General features: G+C 51.3%; 1 long non-coding RNA gene across 1 annotated transcript; it reads left to right on the top strand.

The window, feature by feature from the left end:
- Positions 4,652–7,145, top strand: LOC110257940. Its single transcript, XR_002340937.1, has 2 exons — positions 4,652–6,370; positions 6,773–7,145. It is a non-coding gene; the product is annotated as an uncharacterized LOC110257940 (long non-coding RNA).

The following is an 8,209-nucleotide window of genomic DNA, read 5'->3' as shown; positions in this document are numbered from 1 at the left end:
GGGCTGAAGGTCCAGCATTGCCCCAGTTGTGATATAGGTCACAACTGTGGCTCGAAACTGATCCCTGGCCCGGGAACTCCATATGCCTCGGGACACCAAAATAAATGAATAAAAATGTAATGCCCATCAACAGATGAATGGATTAAGATGTGGTCGATATACACAATGGAATACTACTCAGCCATCAAAAAGAACACAGTAATGCCATTTGCAGCAACATGGATGGAACTAGAGACTCACATACTGAATGAAGTAAGTCAGAAAGACAAATACCATACGATATCACTTATATCTGGAAACAAATATATGGCACAAATGAATCTTCCACAGAAAAGGAAATTGTGGACTTGGAGAACAGACTCGTGGTTGCCAGATGGGGGAGAGGAGAGAGTGGGATGTATTGGGAACTTGGGGTTCAGAGATGCAGACTCTTGCTTTTGGAACGGATAAGCAGTGAGATCCTGCTGTGTAGCACTGGGAACTCTGTGTAGGCACTTGTGATGGAGCCTGATCATGTGAGGAAAAAGGAATGCGTGTGTGTGACTGGGCCCCTTTGCTCTACAGCGGAGACTGGACAGAAGGTGTCAAGCAGAAATAATAGAATGAATTAAAATTTAAAACAAAAAAAAATTTTAAATAAAAATAATTTTGAAAATCATTTTTTAAGCAGTGAACACCCTCGGAGCTAGACCGTTCTCCCTGCCATCTGTGCAGCGATGCGGTTGGGATGCTCTGACGTACAGGGATGTTTTTTCCGGGAGCCGAGTATAGGGCAGCCAGGGTCTAGCTGGTTGACCTTGAAAATCGTTCCTGAGTGGTGACCTCCATCTCCCCACAAGGAGCCAAACGCCAGGAAACGGGACAGTTCGTCAAGGAGTCCCTGTCACCAAGAGCACACCTCCGTTCACAGGGGGTGCCCTGCCCCGAACGATGCACCTAATACAGCACGGATATGTCACTTCCGCCCAGCTTGCAGACCACAGGCGTTTCCATGAAGACGTGCAGGGTTAATGTCCAGGAACCACCTGCAGGTTTTATGTCCACACCTGGAGAGCCCCACGTGTCATCAATGCTCATTTTACCAGAAAACGGACTCTTCCTTTGAGTGGAGGAGAAACTGTTGATGTTTTCATCCAGGACCCCACGTGCTGTGCAGGTCCAGGTCGATGAAGCGTCACAGGAAAAGTCCTCTGTAGGGCGGGCACCGTCTGTTGGTGCCACTCGCCGGCTCGTCCTTGTGTGTGAGCGTCAATTCTTCTGGGAATAGAGAGGGGCTACCGGGAGGTAAGAAACACCACACACGAGTTCCCGCTGTGGCTCAGCACATTAAGAACACAACTAGTATCTGTGAGGACGCTGGTTCGATCCCAGGCCTCAATCAGTGGGTTGGGGATCTGCTGTTGCTGCGAGGTGTGGTGTAGGTCTCAGACGGGGCTTGGATCCCGAGTTGCTGTGGCTGTGGTGTAGGCCAGCAGCTGCAGCTCCGATTCAACCCCTAGCCTGGGAACTTCCCTACGCTGCAGGTGTGACACTAAAAAGACCAAAAAAACAAAAACAAAAACCCCACCACCATGATAAGCCTGATGTCAGAGAGGCATCTACTGCCTGATGAACCATCCCTGCCGAGGCAGTAGGCGACCCTGTCCCCCAGCGTCACCGTGCAGGGCTGGGCTGTTTCTGGGCGTCTGGTTCTCTTAGGAGGGGAGACCGCTATATGCTCAGCTTCCTATGGAAACTCTGTCCAATCCCAGCCACCCCAGCCCCATGTCCTCACTGCCTGAAACAGGAGGACCCTGCACAGCAGGAAAGAGGGCTCACACAGCACTGCAGGAAATGCAGCATCGCCCCCAAATCAAGCTTCAGAGGCAGAGCCCCCTGGGCCCAGAGAGACCATCCTGGGTGACACAGCTGTGGAGGGAGGGGGGATGACAAGGGGCTGCAGGGAGAGGCTTGAGGGTGGGGGCGGCCACAGGGACATGCACAGACACAGAGGGACACACTGTTAAACACACCCAGACCTATGAACACAGATGCCCAGATGCAGGAATAAATACACACGCAGACCTATAAACACAGACACACAGGTACATGATGAATAAATATAGTCACACACAGACACACAGATGCAGGAGTAAATAGACACAATTGCAGAGGTACACCGATGCAGTAATAAAGGCTCAGACAGATGCATCACAGACACACACAGGTGCAGGAATAAATATAGTCACACCCAGACACAGAGATGCAGGAATAAACACATACACACAGACACACTCAGAGACTCACAGATGCAGGACAACCACCATCACGGATACATAGAGAGGGGCCCCCTCACCCTCAGAAGCTTTCACGGCAAAGTGAGGAGACTCACGAGGGGGGGGGGAATTCACTCAGAAGCCCAGACTCTGCACCATGCTCTGGGGTGACCTGTGGGTGACAGAGCCCCTCAGCTGCTCTGCACAGCGATTTGTTCCAATGGAGACACCACAGCCCCATGTTCCCCGCTGCTGCAGGAGGCCTGGGTGCCCCGCACACACGTGGCAGGTGCTCAGCCCTGGGGGCTGAAGGCTGAGGTGCTCGCTGAGCAGAAAAGACACCTGGGCTCCTTGCCAGCTCACGAAACGGCTGGCGACACACATGCGTAAACACAGCCCCTCCCTGAATCCTCAGGTGCCCGAAACAATTGTCTTAATGTAGGAAAAATGGAGACCCTCAGAGAGCTGGGTTAAAATCATCAAAGCCCACAAACAAGGTCTGATAACCGCATTTCATCAGATGCACACTTACCGCTTTTTTTTTTTTTTGGCTTTTTGGGGCCACACCCACAGCATATGGAGCTTCCCAGGCTAGGGGTGGATTTGGGGCTGAGACTGCAGGTCTACACCACAACCAAGAGCCATGCTGGATCCCAGCTGCATCTGCAATCTACACCCCAATGCACGGAAGCCAGATCCTTAACCCACTGAGCGAGGTCAGAGATGGAGCCCGAAACGTCATGGTTCCTAGTCACATTCATTTCACTACACCACATCGGGAGCTCCTGCTATTTCATTCTCTCTCGCTCTCTCTTTTATTTTATATAATGATTTTTTCCTGTGAGAGCTGGTTTACAGTGTTCTGTCAATTTTCATGGTGACCCAGCCACACATATATGTATACATTCTTTTTTCTCCCATGATCAGGCTCCATCACAAGCGACTGGACAGAGTTCCCAGTGCGACACAGCAGGATCCCACTGCTCATCCACTCCAAAGGCAATAGTCTGCATCTCTGAACCCCAAGCTCCCCATCCGCCCCCTCCCTCCTCCTCCCCCTTGGCAACCACAAGTCTGTTTTCCAAGTCCATGATTTTCTCTTCTGTGGAAAGGTTCATTTGTGCCATCTATTAGATTCCAGATATAAGCGATATTCTTATCCATGCTCAATGTCATACTTGGCATCTACTGACCCCAAACTCCCCGTCCAGCCCACCTCATCCCCTTGGCAACAACAAGGTTCTTCCCCATGTCCGCGAGTCTGTGTCTGTTCTGTAGATGGTTCATTTGTGCCGTATTTTAGATTCTACATATTCTCTCCCATCCTGGTCTATCCCGAGAGACCGGGTAGAGTTCCCTGTGCTGGACAGCAGGACCTCATGGCTCATCCATTCTCAGTGTCCTCGTTTGCATCTACCAGCCCCAAACTCCCCGGACATCCCACTCCCTCCCCCTTGGCCACCAGACATCTGTTCCCCGTGTCTGTGGCTCTGTGTCTGTTCTGTAGACAGGTTCATTTGTGCCAGACTTATTAGATTCCAGATGTAAGTGATATCATATGGTATTTGTCTCTGTCTGACTGACTTAGTATGAGAATCTCTAGTTCCAACCATGTTGCTGCAAAAGGCATTATTCATTGTTTTCTATTGCTGATATTCCCATGTGTGTATATATGTCTACATATATGTATATATTGAGGCTCTGCTTTGTGGGCAACATTTTGGGGTGCAAAACCCCTATATCCCCTGTGCTCCCTCCAGAGGCTCCAGGGCAGTGTCCTTCCTGCCTCTTCCAGCGTCTGGGGGCTCCAGGCGGCCCTGGGGTGGTGGCCGCCTCCCTCCTGTTTCTGCCTCTATCTTCACGTGGCTTCTCCTCTGTGTCTGGGTCTCCTCTTGTGTCTCTTAGGAGGATACTGTCCTTGGATGGAGGGACCCCCTCTTCCAGGAGGACCTCCTCTCAGACCCTTCCCGTGGCTTCTCCTCTGTGTCTGGGTCTCCTCCTGTGTCTCTTAGGAGGACACTGTCCTTGGATGGAGGGACCCCTCATCCAGGGGGAACTCCTCTCAGGCCCTTCTCGTGGCCTATCCTCTGTGTGTTCTCTGTATAAGCCCACTTGTTATTGGATTTAGGGAGCATCTTCCTCCAGGAGGACCTGGTCCCTGGCACACAGCTCCTAAAAAAATAAACAGCAATTTCTTGACTCCTTTGAGCAGAACATCTTTGGTTTTCCTAAGAAACCCAAGCACATCTGTTTCTGCTAATGAGGTGGGGCTGGTTGCCAGAGGAACCAACCAGGTGAGGAAAGGGTTGGCTTTTTTAGCTCCACCCCCAACCTCCAGAGCTGCTTAGGGGCCAAGGCTTTAATCAGTCTTGCCGAGGGGAAGCTCTCTACAATGTTGGTTCAGAGAGCTTCTGGGTTGGGGAGACCACAGCTAGGAGGGTGCTGCACCTCAAACTCCATGGAGACAGAAGCTCCTACATATGGGACCCCCACCCACTCCCCCCTCAACCTCGCCCTCCCCCTCTGGCTGTTCACCCCTTTATCAGAGTTCCCCCCTGAGTTCTGGGGGGAGGCAGGTGGGAACCTTCTGTCTGTAGGCGGTTGTGCAGAAGTGTGGGTGACCTGGGTTCCACCTGTGGTTGGTGTGAAAGTGGGAGCAGTCCTGGGGGACTGAGCCCCACTCTTGATACATATTTCCAGAAACTCGGGGTTGTATCTGAGGTGAATTGAATTGGAGGACACCCAGCTGGGTTCCGAAAGGAACTGGAGGATTCCTCGCGGTGGAAAGGCCCCACATTGGGTGTCAGAAGCGCTGTGAGCAGAGAAACAATTTTTCTTTAATAATGAACAATGTATTTTCGCCTTTTGAGCAAACACCTCCACTTGGAGGACCTCCCTGATTTCTCCCTTTCCCTGTGAGCCTTTCTTTCTTGAAAAGTCAGAAGCAGTCAGCTCAAACACCAATTAGATCATTCCTGAACCTGCTCAAACCCTTGGTGGTTTCCATGGCTGTTAGGAAAGGACAAATGGCTTCACCTGTTCTGCTGACCCAAGCGGGGTGGCTGGTGCAGGGTGGGCACGGATTTGGAACACACTTTGGGGCTGCTGGCTGCGACCTCCCCCTGGTACATCTTGGGTTATAATCTGTGTGCTATGGCTTCACGACGTTGACAGTGTTGTATTACTACTGTCTGACACAGGGAAGGGATGACAACACTGGGGACTTGTCGGTGTGCCCAACCATCTAAGAGCAAACACTTCGCTTTTGCAAGACTGAGGCTCACAGTGTCTGGAAATAAAGCTACCTGTTTTTTGGTTTCTCCTGACAGGTGTGTCTCTGCAATGTAAGATTGCATGTGTTGAGGCTCAAGGAAGTAACAGTAACACTTGTGATTTGTAGTCTTTGCTCTGTAATTTGGTTTGTGGGGTTGTGTTAATGACCACAAATCACATGGGTTAAAACCACAGTATCCATCCTCCCCCATCCTGGAGAGCAAGAGGTCTAAGGATAAGGGGTCCCAGGGCCCTGTTCCCTCCAGAAGCTCCAGGGAGGTGTTCCTGCCTCTTCCAGCTTCTGGGGGCTCCAGCTGACCCTGGGCTGGTGGCCACCTCCCTCCCGGCTCTGGCTCCATCTTCCTGTGGCTTCTGCTCTGTCATCTCTTTTGTGATAAACATAGTTATTCCATTTAGGGAGCATCTTCATCCTTGAGAACATTGTCCCTGGCACAGAGCTCAAAAAACCTTAGCAATTTCTTGATCCCTTTAAGCAGAGCATCACTGGTGTTTCCAGAGAAATCCAAGCTCACCTGTTTATGCTAATGAGCTGGTACTGGTTGCCAGGGGAACCAACCAGGTGATGAAAGGGTTGGCTTCTTTAGCTCCACCCCCAACCTCCAGGGCTGCTGAGAAGCCAAGGCTTTAATCAGTCCTGAGTAGTGCAAACCCCCTAAAAATGAGCTTCAGAGAGCTTCTGGGGTGGGGAGCCCACAGTTGGGAAGGTGCTGAACCCCAAACTCCATGGGGACAGAATCTCTTGCTTCTTTGGGATAGACCACCACCCCCAAACCTCACTCTCCCCCTCCCCTTCTGGCTTTTCATCGCTTTATCAGCAACAGGTAAGTCAATTGTTACCTGAGTTCTGAGGGTTGGGCCATGGGGACCTTCTGGATGGGGTAGGGGGGTGTTGGACAGAAGTGTGGGTGACCTGGACCCCCGTCTGTGGTTGGTGGTGATGGGGGGGGTCCGTCCTCCAGGGCTGTGCCCCCACTTGGCATTTATACAAACTTGGGGTCCGTTCAGAGGTTAATGAAATTGGAGGACACCCAGCTGGGGTCCAAAGGGAGCTGGAGGATTCCTTGGCGTCAAAATGCACCAGATTGGGTGTCAGGTAAACTGTGAGCAGGGAAATATTTTTCCTTTAACAATTAAATCTGTTTCCACTTTTCCATCAAACATCTCCTGGCAGATCTCCGAGTCTCACCCTTCTCCCCGTTATTCATTCTTCTCTCTATAATCAGAATGGAGTCTGTAAAACACCAATTAGATCCTGTCCTCATGTGCTTCACACCCTCGGTGGATATCATGGCTGTTAGAAAAGGACAAAAGGCTTCACCTGTCCCAGGGACCAAGGTGGGGTTGCTGGTGCAGGGCAGGCACGGATTTGGAACACGCTTTGGGGCTGGTGGTACATCTAAGATTATAAACTTTGTGCTGTGGCTTCATGACCTTGACAATATTTCATGACTTGGGTCTGACACAGGGAAGAGGTGACAACACTGGGGACTAGTTCTTGTGCCCAAACATTTAAGAGCAGACGCTTTGCTTTGGCAAGGTTGATGTTTGCAGACTCTATAAATAAATACATGTTTAGGGGTTTCTCCCACAGGTGTATCTCTGCAATGTAATTTCCATTTGCTGATTCTCATGGAATGATTTTTCTCTGCTCTATAAATTGGTTTCAGGTGGGTGGAGCTGGAGCTTGTGCTAATAAAGGACCACAAATAACGTGGGTTAAAATTCCAGGAACCCACCTTCCCCCAGTCTGGAGACCAGGCATCTGAGGTCAAGGGATCCCAGAACCCCACTGCCTCCAGAGGCCCCAGGGGAGGGTCCTTCCTGCCCCTTCCAGGTCTGGGGGCTCCAGCTGGCCCTGGGCTGGTGGCCACCTCCCTCCCATCTCTGGCTCCATCTTGTTGTGGCTTCGGCTCTGTGTCATCTCTTTTGCGATAAACATGGTTATTTGACTGAGGGAGCATCTTCATTCTTGAGGACCTGGTCCCTTGCACAGAGCTCGAAGAACCGTAGCAATTTCTTGATCCTTTTGAGGAGAGCATCTCTTGTGGTTTTTCCTAAGAAACCCAAGCACACCTGTGTTCATGCTAATGCGGTTTATGCTAATGAGGTGGGCTGGTTGCCACAGGAACCCACCAGGTGATTCAAGGGTTGGCTTTTTAAGCTCCACCCCAAACCTCGGGAGTTGCTGAGAGGCCAAGGCTTATAACCAGTCCTACTTGGCAGAAGCTCCCTCAAAAGCGGTTCATAGAGCTTCCAGATTGGGGAGTCCACAGTTGGCAGGGTGCTGCACCCCAAACTCCATGAAGACAAGCTCCTGCACGTGGGGACTCCCCCAACCTTGCTCTTGCCCTTCTTTTCTAGTGTTGACCTCTTTATGAGCAACAGGTATGTCAAATGTTTTGTGGGGGCTGTGGGGAGCCTGTGGTGGAGTTGGGACAGAAGTGTGGGTGACCTGGATCCTGCCCTATGGTTGGTGGTGAGGGGGGACAGTGTTGGGGCCCTGGGACCCCCTCTCAATACACGTTTGCCACAACTTGGGGTCCCTTGAGAGGTAAATTGGAGGACACCCAGCTGGGGTCCAAAGGGAACTGGAGGATGCCTTGGTGTGGAAATGCCCCACGCTGGGTGTCAGAAGTGCTGTGAGCAGGCAAATCATTTTC

This window comes from Sus scrofa, chromosome Y, assembly GCF_000003025.6.
Source record: "Sus scrofa isolate TJ Tabasco breed Duroc chromosome Y, Sscrofa11.1, whole genome shotgun sequence".
Lineage (NCBI taxonomy): Eukaryota > Metazoa > Chordata > Mammalia > Artiodactyla > Suidae > Sus > Sus scrofa.
The sequence above is the reverse complement of the archived record's forward strand: the minus strand, read 5'-3'. Positions and strand labels throughout refer to the sequence as shown.